The following is a 19,831-nucleotide window of genomic DNA, read 5'->3' as shown; positions in this document are numbered from 1 at the left end:
GTTAACGGTCATGAATCTAAATTAAAAAAAAAAAACAAATAACCAAACAAACGTCTCAATGTCCGCTACAATGAGGAGGAAAGTGACCAAATTACAAAATTTCACTCCTCAATTCGTTAGTACACATTAACACACTAACTTCTTCAAGATGGCAATTCATCTTTATGCTGCGGTTATCCCAGGGTGTCTCCAAACGCGCCCTTTTAGACGAACTCTGGGGAGACGCGCATGCCACAGATTTCGAGGGGTACGGTCTCGACAAATGAACAAAGAACAAACCTGTCCGACGCGCTCAGTAGCGGCGACTTTGACCCGCGGCCTCTCGATTCTGACAAAGGGCATCGCTTGCCCATTGTGCCCTCCGGGTTAAGCCGTCAGCCCTTAAACACGGGAGGGACAGCCTTTGTCACGATTCCGGCGTACGCGACATTTCCTGCGCTCCTGCCTCGACTAGGTCGTGAAAAGTTTTGGCGTCTGAATTTCACTGAAATTCGTTTTTTCGCGACGCGCCTCACGTCCGATCTAGATTTCGCGGGACTCGCAACTTGGAACGTGTCCTAGCAAGCCTTTCGGGATTTCGTCGCGTCGAGCTAGCGCCCTAGCACGCTACCGCCACTGGTCTCTTTTTCTTCGCCTTTCGTTTGCGCCGGCGCCTTTCTCTACCGAACGGCTCGCAGCGATCATAGTCTCGGCACTAGTACTCAAAGTGCGCTGCCTGCGACATTCGCTGCCAACACTTTAGGCGGCTGAACTGACTTGTCCTCTGGGCCGTTACTAGGTATCTCCGAGTTGACCTAACGGTAGTCCCGACACTCTCTAAGTCAGCCAGCTCGCCCTGAGATGTCTCTTCAGCTTCGGGCGTTCTATCGCTTTCGTGGATAGCCCCTTTTCTCTGGCCTTCGAAGTCGGCCTCCTGCTCTTCGCGCCTTGACTCTTCAATCTCACTCGCCTTGCGTAGCGCCTCTGTCTCTCGCGCCACACGAAGCGTTGTTCTCGCGCTTCCTCATCTAGCGCTTTTCGACGCGATTCATCCTCACGCGCCTTGCGGAGCGCCTCGGCCTTGCTGCCACGCGAAGTGCTTCTTCCTCTTTTGTCTTGCGAAACGCCTCGTCCTCACGGCTGCTTTGAGACGGGCCTCAATTTCTAGCGCATTGCTACGCGCTTCTTTCTCATGCGCTTTGCGTAGCACCTCAGTCTCTCGCGCCACGCGAAGTGCTTCTTGCTCTCGCGCTCTGTGACGCGCTTCCTCCTCTATCGCCCTGGCGTCCTCAAGCGTCTCACGACGGGCCTCGGCCTCTAGCGCCTCGCGACGGGTCTCAGCTTCAAGTGCTTTACGGCGCGCGTCATCCTCCAGCGCTTCAGCGCTGTCTTTGTTGCCTCGGCTTTCGCAGTCAGCAGGACCTGAAATACCTAAGTGGCGCAACAAGGCATCTTTGGCCTTATCAAAGTCTTGCGCTTCCTCCGTGGCTAAGCGCTCCAAAACGCATGCAATTTGGCGCGCAGCAACGTCAAAAGCCTCTCCAACCAAAGGTCTCGGCTAACACCAACATCTTCGCAGACCTTTTCAAACTTAACGAGAAAAGACACAATGTCCTCGTCTATCTCGAAAATCTTGAGTTGACATTGTGCCAGTTGCCACTTCATCGCTGAATTTTATGATCAAGTGTTCTCATTTTGAGAGCATGTTCTCGCTCCCGAGCCTGCCTCTCTTCGCGCCTTTCGCGTTCCTCTGCCTCCCGCCTTCACGCCTTTCGCGTTCCTCTGCCTCTCGCTTTTCGCGCTTCAGCCTCTCATTTCTTTCTTCCGCTTCGCGCCTTTCTTTTCTTTCTTCAGCCTCGCGCCTAAGCCTCTCATATCTTTCTTCCGCTTCGCGCCTTTCTTTTCTTTCTTCAGCCTCGCGCCTAAGCCTCTCATTTCTTTCTTCCTCAATTAGCTCTAGACACTCTGAGAGCTCGTCGTCGTCTGCCTCAAGGTTCTCAATAGCCTCGATAATCTCTGGCTTTCTCATTTGTACTCGAACATCCAAACCCAAACTTTTAGCTAACTCTAGCAAAAGCGGTTTTTTCAGTGCCTTCAGATTCATGGTTGCTGCAAGTGCTGCTAACTTCACTACTACTAAGACGCTACGTTCCCATGCACAGGTCAACGTAGAGTAGTTACCCAAAATTACCACCTTTCGAGACAAAGCCTGGTAAAATCTCAGTGAAGAAAAGTCAAGCACTCACCACACCCTGCAGCCATGATCTCGGCGGAGACGATCCCGATGCTGGTACGAGCTTGTTGCGACTTGTCGTGAGCAGAATCCCGTCGCTGCCATCCAGTGTTACGAGCTGGTATTCGGATCCATCCCACCGCTGCAACCAGTTGTTACGAGCGGGGACGTTGGCCGACGCGGACTCAGGGGGTAGCGTGGAGCTGAGTGGCGGGAGTCGTACCGCAGGCCCAGGGACGTCCGGAACAGCAGGAAGCCGAGGCAGAGAGACTGGCGTTGAGGAAACTTAACAGAGGTTTATTTACAACATCATAGAGGACAGGATCGTCAGAACGACATCTAGTCCGACCGATCCGTCCAGAGCAGACGCTCTGCTGCTCCTTAAATACGCTTCAATACAAAGACAGGGAAACTCCTTATGCGGCAAATGTCCAATCACAAAACGTGCATGCCTTTGGAGCTGCACAACTATAGCTCCTTATGCGGCAAATGTCCAATCACCAACGTGCATGCCTTTGGAGGGTCCGTCTCTTCGGCACATAGGTCACCGCCCCCAGGATGGCACTCCAGAGACCACTGTCCTCTCACTCTTCACGTCCGACCAGTTCGGAAGGGGGGGGGGGAGACAATGCCACCTCGGGGAACTGGTAATCCTTTTACGAACAAAGGCACCAGCCTTAGCCAAAAGCACACTCGATGCAAATACGCGACCCACGGAGGGGTCCCGCGTGTAGCAGCCAGCTCCCCACCGAAGCGCTCAGTTCAGGGAAAGACAGCAGGTGTAGGTGTCAAATCCGTTCTCCGAACAGGCGGGGGGGGGGGGGGGGGGGGGTCCAAGAAGCAGGAAAACTCGTTTGGAGACAGCTGGCCCAGGACCCTCGCATTTGCTTTGTAACAGCTTCCCCGGCGGCAGGCCGAGACCTCGACGTACAAAGGTCAATCACCTTTGTGGGGAGAGGTCGATGAAGACAATGCTGATGTGCTGAAGCCGTACACACCGCGATGCTGCTCTGCTACATTCCTCCGCCACCTCCGGTGATCTCGAACATCTGGTAGCGTCGTCCAAGTTCGGAGAAAAGCTTCTCGCTCTGCTGGCCAACATTCCTTCTCGAAAGACAGCACCTGTGTCAACCACGCGAGAAACCACAACCGCCAAGCAGGCAAGCGCCCGTACTCTCTCCCTGAGACCCACCAGGCTTTTACTCCAAACAAAATGACCTGTTCTCAATTACAATAGCAGCAGCAATTCCAACAACCAAACCTGAAATAGGCCGCTCAAATTCACAAACACATGTCGTGATGAAGCACGACCACAACAACAAAAAAAAATGGCAATTGTAAACCTGTCACAAAAAAAATTGAACCTGAATACACAAGCCAGAGTACTCGATGCCATCAAGTTCCCTGAATCGCACACAACCCTAGCCTTCGGCTAAAACCCTTTTACTCATTGCACTTGGCAAATGAGTACTACATTAAGAAAACAAACGCTGCAAACTAAATACGAAATAAAACTGAAAATCAAACTCACGCGCTTAACACACAACGAAATAAACTGAAAATCAAACTCACGCGTTTAACACAAACAAGGAGAAACTAAAATTACACTGACGCGCATACTAACACGTAACGAAAAACAAATCAGTAGTACGTTAAACAGAGGCTTTTAACATTCCGCCTTCATCTCTGTAAACCACTACGAACAGCTCTCCTCTACTCGAGCGCTAAAAGCTATGTTTCCAGCTGTCGAATCAAAACTACTTAAAACGGAGGCTTTCAACTCAGCCTACATCTCCATAAAACAATTTACAGCTCTTTACACTATAGCGTTAACGGTCATGAATCTAAATTAAAAAAAAAACAAATAACCAAACAAACGTCTCAATGTCCGCTACAATGAGGAGGAAAGTGACAAATTACAAATTTCACTCCTCAATTCGTTAGTACACATTAACACACTAACTTCTTTCAAGATGTCAATTCATCTTTATGCTGCGGTTATCCCAGGGTGTCTCCAAACGCGCCCTTTTAGACGAACTCTGGGGAGACGCGCATGCCACAGATTTCGAGGGGTCCGGTCTCGACAAATGAACAAAGAACAAACCTGTCCGACGCGCTCAGTAGCGGCGACTTTTGACCCGCGGCCTCTCGATTCTGACAAAGGGCATCGCTTGCCCATTGTGCCCCTCCGGGTTAAGCCGTCAGCCTTTAACCACGGTGAGGGACAGCCTTTGTCACGATTCCGGCGTACGCGACATTTCCCTGCGCTCCTGCCTCGACTAGGTCGTGAAAAGTTTTGGCGTCTGAATTTCACTGAAATTCGTTTTTTCGCGACGCGCCTCACGTCCGATCTAGATTTCCGCGGGACTCGCAACTTGGAACGTGTCCTAGCACGCCTTTTCGGGATTTCGTCGCGTCGAGCTAGCGCCCTAGCACGCTTACCGCCACTGGTCTCTTTTTTCTTCGCCTTTCGTTTGCGCCGGCGCCTTTTTCTTACCGAACGGCTCGCAGCGCTCATAGTCTCGGCACTAGTACTCTCAAGTGCGCTGCCTGCGACATTCGCTGCCAACACTTTAGGCGGCTGAACTGACTTGTCCTCTGGGCCGTTACTAGGTATCTCCGAGTCTGACCTAACGGTAGTCCCGACACTCTCTAAGTCAGCCAGCTCGCCCTGAGATGTCTCTTCAGCTTCGGGCGTTCTATCGCTTTCGTGGATAGCCCCTTTTCTCTGGCCTTCGAAGTCGGCCTCCTGCTCTTCGCGCCTTTGACACTCTTCAATCTCACTCGCCTTGCGTAGCGCCTCTGTCTCTCGCGCCACACGAAGCGCTTCTTGTTCTCGCGCTTCCTCATCTAGCGCTTTTCGACGCGATTCATCCTCACGCGCCTTGCGGAGCGCCTCGGCCTCTTGCGCCACGCGAAGTGCTTCTTCCTCTTTTGTCTTGCGAAACGCCTCGTCCTCACGTGCTTTGAGACGGGCCTCAATTTCTAGCGCATTGCTACGCGCTTCTTTCTCATGCGCTTTGCGTAGCACCTCAGTCTCTCGCGCCACGCGAAGTGCTTCTTGCTCTCGCGCTCTGTGACGCGCTTCCTCCTCTATCGCCCTGGCGTCCTCAAGCGTCTCACGACGGGCCTCGGCCTCTAGCGCCTCGCGACGGGTCTCAGCTTCAAGTGCTTTACGGCGCGCGTCATCCTCCAGCGCTTCAGCGCTGTCTTTGTTGCCTCGGCTTTCGCAGTCAGCAGGACCTGAAATACCTAAGTGGCGCAACAAGGCATCTTTGGCCTTATCAAAGTCTTGCGCTTCCTCCGTGGCTAAGCGCTCCAAAACGCATGCAATTTGGCGCGGCAGCAACGTCAAAAGCCTCTCCAACCAAAGGTCTCGGCTAACACCAACATCTTCGCAGACCTTTTCAAACTTAACGAGAAAAGACACAATGTCCTCGTCTATCTCGAAAATCTTGAGTTGACATTGTGCCAGTTGCCACTTCATCGCCTGAATTTTATGATCAAGTGTTCTCATTTTGAGAGCATGTTCTCGCTCCCGAGCCTGCCTCTCTTCGCGCCTTTCGCGTTCCTCTGCCTCCCGCCTTTCACGCCTTTCGCGTTCCTCTGCCTCTCGCTTTTCGCGCTTCAGCCTCTCATTTCTTTCTTCCGCTTCGCGCCTTTCTTTTCTTTCTTCAGCCTCGCGCCTAAGCCTCTCATATCTTTCTTCCGCTTCGCGCCTTTCTTTTCTTTCTTCAGCCTCGCGCCTAAGCCTCTCATTTCTTTCTTCCTCAATTAGCTCTAGACACTCTGAGAGCTCGTCGTCGTCTGCCTCAAGGTTCTCAATAGCCTCGATAATCTCTGGCTTTCTCATTTGTACTCGAACATCCAAACCCAAACTTTTAGCTAACTCTAGCAAAAGCGGTTTTTTCAGTGCCTTCAGATTCATGGTTGCTGCAAGTGCTGCTAACTTCACTACTACTAAGACGCTACGTTCCCATGCACAGGTCAACGTAGAGTAGTTACCCAAAATTACCACCTTTCGAGACAAAGCCTGGTAAAATCTCAGTGAAGAAAAGTCAAGCACTCACCACACCCTGCAGCCATGATCTCGGCGGAGACGATCCCGATGCTGGTACGAGCTTGTTGCGACTTGTCGTGAGCAGAATCCCGTCGCTGCCATCCAGTTGTTACGAGCTGGTATTCGGATCCATCCCACCGCTGCAACCAGTTGTTACGAGCGGGGACGTTGGCCGACGCGGACTCAGGGGGTAGCGTGGAGCTGAGTGGCGGGAGTCGTACCGCAGGCCCAGGGACGTCCGGAACAGCAGGAAGCCGAGGCAGAGAGACCGGCGTTGAGGAAACTTAACAGAGGTTTATTTACAACATCACAGAGGACAGGATCGTCAGAACGACATCTAGTCCGATCGATCCGTCCCGAGCAGACGCTCTGCTGCTCCTTAAATACGCTTCAATACAAAGACAGGGAAACTCCTTATGCGGCAAATGTCCAATCACAAACGTGCATGCCTTTGGAGCTGCACAACTATAGCTCCTTATGCGGCAAATGTCCAATCACCAACGTGCATGCCTTTGGAGGGTCCGTCTCTTCGGCACATAGGTCACCGCCCCCAGGATGGCACTCCAGAGACCACTGTCCTCTCACTCTTCACGTCCGACCAGTTCGGAAGGGGGGGGGGGGGAGACAATGCCACCTCGGGGAACTGGTAATCCTTTTACGAACAAAGGCACCAGCCTTAGCCAAAAGCACACTCGATGCAAATACGCGACCCACGGAGGGGTCCCGCGTGTAGCAGCCAGCTCCCCACCGAAGCGCTCAGTTCAGGGAAAGACAGCAGGTGTAGGTGTCAAATCCGTTCTCCGAACTGGGCGGGGGGGGGGGGGGGGGAGTCCAAGAAGCAGGAAAACTCGTTTGGAGACAGCTGGCCCAGGACCCTCGCATTTGCTTTGTAACAACGGTCGAGCGCCCTTGCAAGCTGCCAACCGGCGGCGAAGTGCCACGCACAGCAGGATATTTCCTCTGGCGTAAATAAGTCGTTTTGTTGTCTCCGCAAGTCGAGTGGCTCTGTTTATATACTACGCGCAGAATCTGCACGCGTCTAATTTGCGAGAGCATTGGTGGGAATGAGCGGATTCAAGTGCTGCGATAACTTCCCGAGAAGACAGCAGGAGCCTAATGGGTTGCATATACGCTTATACAAAACGCGCATACCCCAACAGCGCGAGTCATCATTATTGCCGCAGCAGTTGGCAACGTTCATGAAATAACAGCAAGCTTTCCTCGCACGTCGTATCGTAACCATACGCTAGCGAGCATTTTGCTTGTCAATGTGTTTACCTTACTTTATATTATAGACTTGGCATGCGCAGCGCGGGCATCGGCTATTTTTCATTGACACATGGACGCCGCCATCTTGGGCTGTTAACCGATCGTTTTCCCAGTTTTGTATGTCGTGACGTGAAATGAATAAGGGCATGAAACGTTGAGTGAACCAACCCAGCAATTTTCATGCATATGCGTCTACCGTAGCACCGTTCGTTTGGTCTTTGAAGACACAAAACGATATAGTTAAAATCCCGGTATGGCGGCACCAAAACCCTCTCGTAAAATAGCCTGTAGAAGGCAAGCCAATACGATTCAGAGTGAGAGACAGGCACGAGGCCCCAATGAACACTCGCGCCGACCGGCACATCGATACCGACGAGCGCGAGCCACTGACAGCTGTCAGCGTCACGAGGTGTAATACAAGCGTCTCGAATGCGTACGCGAAGTGCTGATTATCCTGCGGAGAAAACACGAAACGAAGGACAGCAACAAAGAGAATGCGGTCACTTGAGGTGTGCTTGATTTCTCTTGTCCGACGTACGGTATGACACAATGCATACGCATAAACAGAGGTCTCATTTTTCGTGCGGTCAACAGTATATACTCTCGAAATATGTGAAATCCTGGAAACGGAATAGGAGTATATATAATGAAACTTCTTTGCCTTCTTTATAATACAAGGCGGCTGCAGGAAGGATCGGGTTGTTTCTCGCGATGCATTTGCCTACGTGCGCAGAGAATGACTGATCGCTGGGTTCCCTCCGTGTGGATCGCCCTGTGTACAGAAACGAACGCTGCTGTCCGAGCGGTGTTTTTGTTTGCGAGGGGAACGGGACTGGTTCGTTTTGCTCTGCGCGGTCGGTCGGTCTTCTCGCTTTGCCCCGTTGCACGAGCCGTATATTTTCGGCGCGGCCATGTATTCGTGGGCGGGGTGGCTAACGAAACGACGTCGTTTTCTCGGGCCTTGCACGCTCACTTCCGGCCTCCGCGTTGTGCGGCGCTATACAGTGTCGTCGTTCCTTTCAACTGTGCAGTTTCATTCGTACGGTCAGCTGGTCTATGCCTTCTTTTCATCTTTTGGTACTTTCACCTCGCCATCCACATATGAGCAATACGTATCTCCTGTTTAACGTTGCTTGCATAGGCGTGCCGTGAGCGGCATTAGAAAGCTCTGTGGAGCATCTCCTTGATTTCCTCGTACGTATTGTTAGTTGCGGTATACTGTAGAGAGACGACCCCGAGAGCATCGTTGGCGTCTTCGTCTTACAGCGTTGTGTTCAGCCGGATGGCACGAAGCTAGCACCGTAATGATGAGGTTAGTGGGGATTATAGTGACATAGTCGTAAATGCCTTGTCAATCCCCTCCCCCCCCCCCCGTTTTTTTTTTTTTTGTTCGGGAATATAACAAATGGAAACACATTAATCCTTCGGATGCTTCTGTGGTTAAACAAACTGCCACAAGACGTCGTTACCATTTCTGCAGCCGGCGTCCATTGCTTCGGAGTTACTGTACTCTGTAAACCGCGACACATTTGCTATTTCTGTATTACTGTATGACGTCACTTCGCTTTATTATTCTTGATGGTTTTCTCCTCTTGTGTATTCTCAAGTCGAAATGAGCATTTGCTTGTGCGTTTTCTCGACTGATTGTTTATAATAATCGCCGGGATCTGAATGCAGCAATTAATGCATCGGCTCATAGAAACTCGGCTTCCTCTCGTGAGCAACGAACGTGTTGCGATACATTTGCTGCCTTGTTGCTCAATTTCGTTCCTATAAACGAGGATATAAGGAAATGTGTGTGTTGATCTGTATACTGCTCAGGCGGCAAGAAAACGTTCGTAGCGCTGTGACCTGTTACCTGTAGTTCTTGCTGTAATTCGAGGCATCAGTATGCATACAACCGAGCATTCGATAACGCCAGCCAGGCACGTAGGCAAGGGGGGGGGGCCCGGGGGGCCCGGGCCCCCCCCGAAATTCGTCCAGCCTTTTATGTTCCAGGGCAATTTTTTTTCTTTTTGCCATGAAAAGACTTTCTTTCGAATATTTAGGCCCTGGGCCCCCCCCGAAAAAAAATCCTGGCTACGTGCCTGACGCCAGCTATGTGTAAAACAAGACACCTTTGTTTTTGTTTTTTGTTGCTTATCGCTCAATGAAATCCACACTCTGTTATAGTTTGCGTCGTACGTGCCAGGCGAGATAAAAACGAGATGTAATATATGTTCCGCAAAAAAAAAAAAAAACACGGGAAAATGCGTGAGTGGCCTTCCAATACGTTCGTACCGTCCGGTTGACTGCGCTGCAAAATGGGGAAACAGTCGTTCAATTATGTGATGAAAACCCACTAAATTTATTGACTCTTGAACAACCGGAGCACCATGGTGTCATCAGCATGACACAGGGTGCGGTTAGAAACTTTAATCAGCCAGCCACCTTTCTCCATCAGGCCAGTTCGCTTACTAAAAACCGGCGCATTGCAAGAAGAAAATGTCTAAAGAACTCTCATATTGTGTCTTTCTTGCGTACCATCGTTCCGTGTATTGGTTACTATTACCCTGCACTGCCAACGTTCCCAATTGCATAGATAGAGATGGCATTTTTTTTGATGTACCAAAAGACGTTAGTTAGCGCGGTTTGCCTCTTGGTTTAGTGTCAGGTGATAACAATGGTACATGCAGTGATTGCACATACACGCATATAACGCGTGCAGACTTCGCGCTGCGTGCACAAGCTGCTTTAAAATTCGACAGATTGCCTTTCCCGATTATCCTCTCTTGTAGTAATACATTCGCTGTTTACTTGTAAACAAGCGCTGGAATCACTTCTGAATGTACAAAGGGATATCGGAGATGGTCGTCAGAGAGACTGGAGTGAGACAGAAGGGGGAGAGGGCAGTGGAGGTTGCACCATCGATGATGGTGCAACCTGTTGCGTAGACGGAACATGGCTGATGCATCATTATAACTATAAGCCGCGCAGCTTTCCAGCGAGTTGTCGGGCAGTTTCTCGCAGCCTTTCGGTATTGGTCTGGCGCTCGCAAGGTAACCAATGACAAGTTACCGTAGTTACAAAATTCGCGTACGATGAAAACAATCAGCGACGTTCCGATTTCCGATTCTTTTCGCAGCTGCCACAATCCGAATGTAACGCGCGTTCACTTTTTCATCTGGCAACACCGATCGAGTAACCTGCGGAGGGAGGGAAAAGAGAAGCGCGAAACTCGAGGGAGAAGTTTACGCAATACAAAAAGAAATCGAAAAAAAAAAATGAAAGGTCGCGAGGGGAGCGCAGTGAAGCTAGCTGACCGGGCACTCCTGAGGCACTCCGAGCGAGCGGCGTCTAGAGAGGAAGGAGGTTTCTGCAAGAAGGGGAAGTCCCCCCCACCACCGCACGAACGAAGAATCGTCCCGCGCAAGGTGTTCGGCGCTGCCTCGCGGCGGTGCAAGTTGTCTTTCTCTTCTCTGCGCCGCTTCTCCTTCGTGCACCTATCTGTTTCTCCGGCGAAGAGAGCGAGCGAGCGAAGGGGGAGAGCCTTGTTCTTCGGTGCGCGCCCCACACGGCCTCTCCCCTTACCTGTGCGCTTTGATATTGTTGACTGTATTTTTCTGTTCCTTTCCTCGGGCATTCGTGCGCTCTTTCTTGAGAGACTCTCCTGCTCGGGGCCGCCCGGGCCCCCTTCTTTGGCCCTCTCTCTCGGCCCCCTTAATCCCGGCATGCCCGCCGAGATCCCCCTCGCCCTCCTCGCGCGCCCCGGCCGCCCGCTTGCCTGCCTGCCTACCTGCCCGCCTGCGTAGGAATCTCGCTACCTTGGACGCGAAAACCACTTGCCGGGCTGCCCAAAGTCGCGGAGCCAGCCCCCCCTTGCCGCTGCGCTTGCTGCTGTCGCGACCATAGTTGGTCGGCTGGCTGGCTGGCCCCGGTGGTGTTGTTCCCTGGCTTCTTCTCGACTCTTCTTCCTCCTCCGTCCCGTGCAGCGGCGGTGTTGTTGCACCCCGCACGCGTGATTTCTGTGTGGTGCGGTGCCCCGGCGACGCCGAGCGTGTCTCGATGATCGCTGTCAAGCAAGGCCGCTGAAAGAAACGGCGCCGCCATGTGAGGTGGCGACGAGAACTACGCCAGCAGACTTCGGCGACTGTGGGACGTGTTCTGCCCGAGCCCGGTCGACGGCGACCGCTAGCTCTCGCATCTTGTGTTCCATCGTGTTGTTGTGAGCGTGGTTATAGTTCCTCAAGACGTCGGCCGTGCAACGCCTTTGAAGGAAGCCGAACAGAAAGTTCAGCCGAAGATACCTGGGATAACGATACTACGAAGGAATCAAACCATCGGGTGTTCGTTCGTCCGTCCGGCCCGGTGCTGGCATACCTCGGGCTGTCTTGTTTAGAGATTCGCTTTCCTTCTCCCAGTCTTCTTCCACGACCACGCAGTGTTCCCAGAGCTTCTTCACTACTACTGCTCGGTGAGTCGCGCCTGCCGAATCTTCTGCGTGCATGTCTTGTTCATTCCCGCGATTGCTTGCACGTTTCTTTCGTTTCGAATGCGAAGGAACCCGAGATTCGAGCGCGGGGCCACGTCTCCGTCGACGGTCGGCCACCTGTTGATGGCGATGTTGCGGGAGATGCGGCCAGATGCCAGATGCCGAGCGGGGCCGCCCGCCCGTCATCGGCTGGCTCCTCGAAAGTGGGCCGCACCGCGTCGCTTTTGCTTGTCGGGGAAGCACGGCCTGCCTACCTGCCTGCCTTTTCAGCTGGCGGCCGCCGCTTCTTCGGTTAGGCCTAGTCGGGGAGGGGGGGTCGCTGTTCCTTCCGAAGCTCGTTTACGATCACGTTCCGGGTCGCTTCGCTCGTAAAGGCCGCCGATCAAAGCCGCGGAGGCCCGTCGACCCCGAGATCGGCGCGTGTTATTGGCGTGCCGCGCTCTTTTTTAGCGGCACAAAACGAGCGGTAGAAAGAATGACCAGCGAGCGCGCGGGGATCTCACGTAAACGATGCGACCCGCAAGAAAGCGGTCGCCCGCCGCTCCTTGCGATGGCCGATTGCAAAAAGGTCGTGATCGAAAAGAAGCGAATGGCCTTCGGTCCAAATAAACGAGCTGAGGAAGGAGCGTGCGGGTTCGCTTCGCCCGTAGGCCTAACGTTAGCCGCGGTTCCGCGCTCGTATTCCCGAGGTTCCGTACATGACGCGCCCTCTCATCTTCTTCTCCCTTTTCTAAAGTTACGTTAGCGTGATGCATGCCTCACGTGGTCGATTAGAGAGCATGCCGAGGCCACGTCACCACGATGTGGCGTCCACTCCGAGCTGTTTTTGTTTGTTACGTGTACCGACTGGACTGCTCGCGCGGACTTCTCTGCGTCATACGCTACGTTGTCGACGCATGACTGCCGTACACGAGCCGATGATCACACTATAGTTATTACACGTGCATAAACCACAGAGCCGAATACCTTGGTTCGGGTTTCTGTACTCCGCGCCGCTGCCGTTGCGAGACTAACCTGTAAGCATGCAACGCGTGGAACGGGCGTCACGTGCTTTGATGGATGACGAGGACGTGAGTGTTGGGTGTCGGCATTGGCACGGTCACAAGAATGCCGCGTGCGCCGGTGACGGCGGCGTCACCTCGGAGAAAGAAGTCGCGTCGGCGCCCTTTTTGTGGAGGAAACTTTTTTGAAGGAAGGTAAAAGCAAGAAGCCAAATCTGTGTTGTTGTTGTTGGGCGGGCTACAAGGATGTATGAGCACGCTGCGCGATCGTGTCACGCAACGAGCGAAAATTCCGCTAAGCCCGATCCGCCGCCAGTAACCAGTTTTCTCTAACCGAGGAAAGTCTAGTGTTCTTGCCCTATCGGGAATCGCGCGCACTGAATCCGCGTTTTGAATGCGCTAAACTTTCGGTTGTAGCACACCTGCCGCTGCGCCTACAGGGCCAGTTCGTTCTGCTGAGCGCAAACGAGCTCGTTGGTTCGATCCCCTGCCGTTGCACTCGGTTGCTATGAGAACGATATCTGAGGGCGCCCCGTGTACCGAGATGTCGGTATACATTCAAGAACTTTTGATGACTCGATGCGGAGCTGTGCATTGCTTCGACTTGTTTTCATTGGCCCATATGTGGCTTTGGAGATGCGAGAGCCTATCAGTTATTACAATTATGATGAAGTCCTCGTCTGCCATATGAACCAAACCAGCGAAGTTCTATAATAGATTCAAGAACGGTTCTCTATCCCGCCAGATTCTTTTATCTTTCTTTTTTTTTGGGGGGGGGGGGGGGAGGAGGGGGGGAATTCCGCTTGTCTGGTGGTGGTCTACGGATATCATGTCACGCAGCTGGTATAGATTAAGTTCCCTGCTGTAGGTCTTACTCCGGCGCTGATATGAATATTATTTCCGAACGTTGTCGCTCGAGGATGCGCCCCTCTTGCACTAGCGTTCTGGCAAAATCGTTTGATTCGAAACACCGGTTTATACGAAACCTCGTACTATCGTCCGTCTGCTTAAACCGAGGCGCTTCCTTGTCCCGACGTTTTCTTTCATATTTGGTAAAAGAAAGGCGTCTATAGGCCGGTAGCAAAGGAAGTCGCGAAAAAAAAAAAAGGAAAAGCGTGCAGGCAGCTCGGAATGTTTCGGTCAAACGAGTCTGCGCACGCCGACGTTAACTGCCCGACGAGAATTCACACATCCACGCCCTTGTGTGCTTATACACTCCTGTGACTTCTGAAGAGCTGAAAACTTTTTAAGGACATCCGGCAGTTGCAGTGCAGCTTGGACTGTCGGAGTATTCCGCATATTTAAGAGCGTGCGCACACGACCTTCTTTCCGTACTGAAGCAAGAATGGCCGCGATCTCCCTATCGAACGCCAGAGCGCTGAAGTCGAGTATATGTCCGAGAGACTGTGTGCACCAGGGGCCGATTGTATTCCTGTAGTAAAATAAGTGCGGGATCGGGCTAGTTGATATTCCATTATTAAACTGCTCAGCGCAAAAAAAAAAAGTAGACACAGCACACATAGAATTGACGAGGACCAGCGCAGACTTCCGACCGAATTTTATTACAAAAACATACAAATACATATCCTACAGCAAAAGATAAGACCACATGCTTAAAGGGATACTGACACGAATATTTCAGTTGTCGTTTTTTTGCGTCAAATGAAAGTTCAAGCCCTCAAGAGCCTAAAAAAGGTAGTGCTAAGCGCGAGTTCGCCCTGAAAAAGTAATTACAGTATGCTTTTAAAAGCTAGTTTCGGTTCCTACTGTACCCTGACGTCACAACACGGTATGAGCTTCTCGTCACGTGCTCGCACAATATACAGTGACGTTTCCACGGCCGCTCCGCAACGTGGCTCCGTTGGTGACGCACAAGCGGCCATTTTGGAAGTTTTGATGACGCACAAGCGGCCATGTTGGAAGTTTTGGTACCTAACGTCACCACAACTATGGACCACAACTAGCCAGACTGCTGCGTGAAGTCACCAGAATTTGTACTGTAGCCTGACGTCAAGCTAGTGTCGATGTCAGTAGGTGCGCCATGCAAAAATTGACTTTAATATCAAATTAAAATACCTTATCAGCATTTTCTGAGCTTCACACTTACTCAGAGCCGTCTCTGCATAAAGGAGATATGTATGGCACAGTAAACTCGCCTTCGAAAAAAGGTGTCAGTACCCCTTTAAGCAAAAACCAAACAAACAACGAAAAGGGAAGGAGGAACCGCAAAAAAAAAAAGTAACTACCCCGGAACACTATGGACGTGCCGAAGAATCCAGGTAGGCCAGTATCTTTTCCGATAAGAATATTGACAGTTTACTGATACAACTTCCTTGAGCTATTGTTGCGGCCTCAATGATGATTCTAGTGCCTTCATTATAGGGTGAGCCGCAAGAACTTTTTTTTTTTCTCAAATAAGGGCTGGCAACCACATTCCAAACAATGAGAGGCCAAAAAAACCGTCCATCCCCACCTTTCTTACTTTTTGACAGTGTTCCTGTAGCGTTACGTTAAGGCACCTGCCCGTCTGACCAATGTCCGCAAGACAAATGTATAGTGTAAACTATTACCAATGCACACTTAACAAACTTTTTACGGTGCTTAATTTTGCAATGGCTCGCGGTTCTTCCTACGGGACTAGTTCCTGTGTGCGTGTAGTGCTCGCCTTCTCTCTGTTTCTTCTCTTTCTGGTCGCTATTCCCTTAACCCCACTCTTTTTAATCTATCTATCTATCTATCTATCTATCTATCTATCTATCTATCTATCTATCTATCTATCTATCTATCTATCTATCTTTCTTTCTTTCTTTCTTTCTTTCTTTCTTTACGCCGCTCAGATTATGTAATCTGGAAGAACAACGCAGCAGGTTTGTATATCCATCGGGGTTTGGGTTGACGTGACTGTGTGTGTACGTCCGCTGCATAAAGCGACGCGACGAGCGGCAAACCGCCTCAGCGCGCCGACCATATTAGTCGGCGTCGTTCCGGAGCAGGCGCCCTACTTCCGCGTGTGCGGTCCGCTTGTTTTGCTTTGTTTGCTGCTTAAACGATGTCGTCCGATCGCTTTGCTCGCACCGTTTCTCGAGGCACGCGCGGCTGCTGCCAAATGGCACCACTGCATGTATACTGGGGCACATTCGCGAAGAACAAGCGGGAGCCCCTTAGAGGGGCTGCTGTTATTAGGAACCATGGTGGGATAGTTGGTTGCAGGCCGCGATCACGTGGGAATTTTCAGTAGCAGCCGGAGGTTGACTGCAGATCACCCTTTACCTACCTTGTTGTAATAATAACAACAACATTAAGAATGATTATTATTATTATTATTATTATTATTATTATTATTATTATTATTATTATTAGTAGTAGTAGTAGTAGTAGTAGTAGTAGTAGTAGTATAGACGAAGAAAGCTTCACCTTGAAAATCGAAGTGTTTTATCCTCAGTCCCACGAGATCGACAAATCGAAAATTTAATTTATTTATTTATTTATTTATTATTTATTTATTTATTTATTTATTTATTTAGAGTGTTGCGATATCCAGTGCTGAATAAAAACGCAATTGAAGGCGTGCAGTGAACGTCACTTATTGTTAATCGAAAAGCTCAGTCTGGATTCATTGAAGCGCGACGGATGAGCAGCTCAGATATAGAGTTAAGCGCAGTAAGGACAGTAGAGTATGGCCGCGTTTTCAAATGAACTTCCTGCATTCTTGTACTGTTCGAAGTTTTGTAGTGGCGCCAGTGTGAGAAGTCTTAAAAAATGCCAAAGGGCGCCTTTATTTCGTTTTTCCAGGCTTCTCTTTACACGCCCTCGGTACGCGAGGGCGTGTTGCACTCTTTAGTTTCTCGCGCGGATTCTTTCCTCGTTGTTAATCGCCATGTCGGCGGCGAAACGCGAAATGTTTCTGTCGTCGCGCGCCCATCAAGGAATTTCGCCGACAGGCAACAGGCTGCATGTGTACCTTTGTCCGTGTATATTGAGGTCAGCGATGAGATGAGATTCCTCACTTGTGTAAGCGCAGTCTGCGCTTCGCAACAGGTGGGGGTGACGATCGGATCGCCGCTTCGCTCTTGCATGTGCTTGGAGAGAAGTTCCCTTCGCTCTTTCGTATAACTGTTCAAAAAGCGCATTGCTAACACGTACGTTACAGGGGCGTAGCCAGAAATTTTTTTCGGGGGGGGGGGGGGGTTCAACCATACTTTATGTATGTTCGTGCGTGCGTTTGTATGTGTGCGTGCCTATATACGCAAGCAAAATTGAAAAATTTCGGGGGGAGGTTTGAACCCCCCCCCCTTGGCTACGCCCCTTGTACGTTACAAGCATTGCTAACTTGCATGTTTAGACAGCGCATTGGATGTCGTTTCTGAACAGAAGACGCCAGTTGTGTGTGTGTGTGTGTGTGTGTGTGTGTGTGTGTGTGTGTGTGTGTGTGTGTGTGTGTGTGTGTGTGTGTGTGTGTGTGTGTGTGTGTGTGTGTGTGTGTGTGTGCGTGTGTGTGTGTGTGTGTGTGCGTGTGTGTGCGTGCGTGCGTGCGTGCGCGCGCGCGCGCAAGTAAGCCATTGTACGTGAATGTGCTGACACCTTAACGGCGGTCAGCAAGCGGGGTCGGGATTTGGGAGTGGGAGAGAGCAGGTTGGATGCAGAAAACCATAAACCCCAATTCGTCAGCTTATCGTCGTCGTTGAGATTTGAGCAGATGCTGTTAAACAGTGCTACAACGCGGTCAGCAGCAGTAATCTCTTGCTACTTCATACTAAAGTAGTATAAATGGCCTCTTTACTGTTGTTCCGCGCGTGATTGCGTAAATCTGCAGTTGTACACTACATCTCGCACTTCGCGCGCGTATTTATAGACACGGAGTTAGCACGTGCTTAGCCGAAGGTCCTTTGCGTCTTACGCGGTTGTTCAGGCCCCGTACTTGTGCTCCCCTCGGAGTTTCCCAACTGGTGATTGCGATAAGGGACAGTCGGCATGTTCTTTGTCGGCGCCCTCTGTGTGCTTCGTTATCGGGCCCGTCGGGATTAGCCCCCGACTGCGTTGTGCGAACCGCTGGCAGATAACCGCTACGACCGATAAGGAGACAAGCGCGAGTCTCACTGTGGGCTCGCTCTAAACGAGATGGGTGGTTTCGGGGAGTCGCGTCCCTGAAATGCCGGCGGCTTGAATTCTTGACCATAGGCGTGCGCAAGGTTCTCCGTTACGGTTCTCCTTGTTCTCCATTATGGTTCTCCATAAAGGGGGGACGAGTCCTGGACGAGTCCGAAAGAAAACAAGGTCCGCAGTGGATGCAAGAATCAAATGAAGTGATGACGTGCTTTTCACAACGGCCTGCCATTGGTCCCGGCTTTCCGGGGATAAGCAGCTCTTTCAATGCACCACCTATGTTCCTCGGCCGCCCTTGTCGTCAAAAAACTAGCGTGACTATAACCGTGCACATCAACAATGACGTGACAGGCCCTACTGAGTAATGGTACAGGGCAGATTTGGCACCCCCTTTTAGATGACTATGGTTTCATGATGGCGTCGTCATCATCATTGCTTCTCTGCGTTCTTTTTTCTTTTTTTCTTTACCTTGCCTATTCTTCGCTCACAACAAACCGGTTTCGGTATTTCATGAGCGTAAACATAGCATAATCTAACTGCTCCTAATTTTATGCTCTATTCTTTTGCATCAAACCTTTGTCGACATGTACTAGACTTCCTATAGTTTGCGAAGACCTCAACGAAATTCATCCAAGAGTTTACCGTGCGTTTTCTACTGCCGTTTTGTTACCGCGTGTCTGTGACACAGTTTTATATCGATAATTTCACGCTGTCCCGAGAGTTGAGCGCACCGGAACAATCGGGTTTCTTCTGTACGCCTTTGTAGACTCACATTTCGTCTCAGTAATATATACTGCCTCGCTGCCTTCAAACGTCGATCCTTCCGACGTCGTCGTGGCACAGTTCCAACCGAGGCGTCGAACACAAAAGAAATCGCACTTAGCGGTCCGCATTCTTTGGATGGGCGAGCATGTCGAAGTTCAATGCAACCGTGGAGAATTGGGGGCAAACCACCGGGCAGGCATTTGCAAGGCCGTTCCCAAAGCTCTCCGCAACGTTTACCATGCGCCCTTTCGTCTTTCTTTCTCCCTGTCTTCTATGGTCGTGTAATAAGCATCGGGTTGTTGGGAACAATTTGCATTGTTTCCAGGCTCGGCCGAGGAGTATGTCTTCGCGCCGGGCGACGGCAATTTGGGCAACGCGTTTCCGCTGAAGCTGTCAGGGGATGGTATGTATGGCCGCCGTGCCTTTTGATTACCCGTTGATTTGGGGCGTGCGCGCGAGAGTCGGGTCGGTCGTCGACGTGAGACTTTTACACGGTTCGTTTTTATCGCCGCTGTCACGAGGCGTCGGATCTTGTGATGATTACTTTATCCTCGAGCACGCTCGCTAGCGCGCGAGCTTGTCCCGCGCTAATTGTATATACTCTGTGTACTTGGCACTCTGTGCACGTGTGAGGTCGGATGGAGAGACGTTTTTTCTCAAGATGGGCTACGCCGAAGCCGTTCACTGGCACGGAGATAATCTGCGCTTTAATTCGATACGCTTGTCGCCATATCAGCGATGTGCAAGCTCTGAGTGGTAACCCTCAACAGGGTGCCAACGCTGTCACTCGCGAGTAATGCGTATCGCTTACGTTTACGCTGTCGCAACCGCCATCTTTAAAGATCCAGCAGCTCCGCGAAACAAGTGCGGTCATCCCTCAGTTTACTTCCAGTAACTCTGTGAATGGTTTATCCGTATTAGATCTACGTAGCGTCTCGCTTGATGTATTG

The 19,831-nt window shown here is 51.1% G+C and overlaps 2 protein-coding genes across 5 annotated transcripts in view; both read left to right on the top strand.

Moving 5' to 3' along the window:
* Positions 1-19,831, top strand: part of LOC119387320 (epidermal growth factor receptor-like) — a 254,545-nt gene that overhangs the window by 163,744 nt on the left and 70,970 nt on the right. The gene's annotated exons all lie outside the window — the stretch shown is intronic.
* The window catches only part of LOC119387318 (epidermal growth factor receptor), a 127,289-nt gene that overhangs the window by 36,488 nt on the left and 70,970 nt on the right, over positions 1-19,831 (top strand). The window contains exon 1 of one of the 3 annotated variants that reach the window (XM_049413474.1): positions 11,744-11,994. The exons of the other annotated variants lie outside the window; for them this stretch is intronic. The gene's annotated coding sequence lies outside the window, so the exon portion shown is untranslated. Of the gene's footprint in view, positions 1-11,743; positions 11,995-19,831 lie in introns of those variants that run through there. 3 annotated transcript variants of the gene reach the window in all.

The sequence above is a fragment of the Rhipicephalus sanguineus genome, chromosome 3, assembly GCF_013339695.2.
Source record: "Rhipicephalus sanguineus isolate Rsan-2018 chromosome 3, BIME_Rsan_1.4, whole genome shotgun sequence".
NCBI classification, from domain to species: Eukaryota; Metazoa; Arthropoda; class Arachnida; order Ixodida; family Ixodidae; genus Rhipicephalus; species Rhipicephalus sanguineus.
This window is presented reverse-complemented; position numbering and strand designations above follow the sequence as displayed.